Genomic DNA, 777 nt, shown 5'->3' with positions numbered 1-777 from the left:
ACTAAACATGAGCTGCTTTGGGGGAGTGAAGCAGAGGAGTAAATACTGATAAGAACTACCGCATGATTTGCCCTCTGAGGACTTTGAGCACTGGAACCTATTCATTAAAGGTTGTAGTGTACATATATATTATCTGTCCTCACAACTGTGAAGTAAGAATAGAATGACAGATTCAGGATAAAGGCAGCAAAAATGGGAGTTTGCAGAATGGGTAAAACACAAAGTCTACATGTTGATTTTTCAGGTTGGGGATTTTGACTGGGGTGTGTCAGTGCCCCTCCTGGGACTTATACCCAGAGGTTCCTGGCTAGAGGATCTTGCCCCTCTGATCAGGGTCAGACTGCTTGTCATATCCGAGGTCAGGAAAGAATTTTACCCCATGGTCAGGTTGGTATGTATTTTAACACACCTTTGCAGGAGTAGGACTTTGGCCTTCACAGTTCCCCTGCTTTATTTGGGGAAGGTTAGGGTGTATTGTGTCAGGGTTGACTTTGTAGTTGTGCTAAGGTTAGACAGATTTTCATAGGATGGTTTGGATAGGGATGATCATGGCTTGAACAGAGGGTTGGATTCTTGGGATCCCTTCCAGCCCTACTTTTCTATGACTCTATGATAGACACGTCAAATGTATACAGAAGGAGCTCCAGAATGTACTAAGAAAGTGGTTTTTGCTAGTAAGAATCCAAAGTAATGGGAAAACATGTCAGGGAAATTTATTCAGGAAAATAATGCACTGGAGCTGTAGCGAAAATAGATACTTTTCTCTATGTTTCTTTG

The sequence above is a fragment of the Gavialis gangeticus genome, unplaced genomic scaffold (assembly GCF_001723915.1).
Source record: "Gavialis gangeticus isolate Ggan-Ray unplaced genomic scaffold, GavGan_comp1, whole genome shotgun sequence".
NCBI classification, from domain to species: Eukaryota; Metazoa; Chordata; order Crocodylia; family Gavialidae; genus Gavialis; species Gavialis gangeticus.
The sequence above is the reverse complement of the archived record's forward strand: the minus strand, read 5'-3'. Positions refer to the sequence as shown.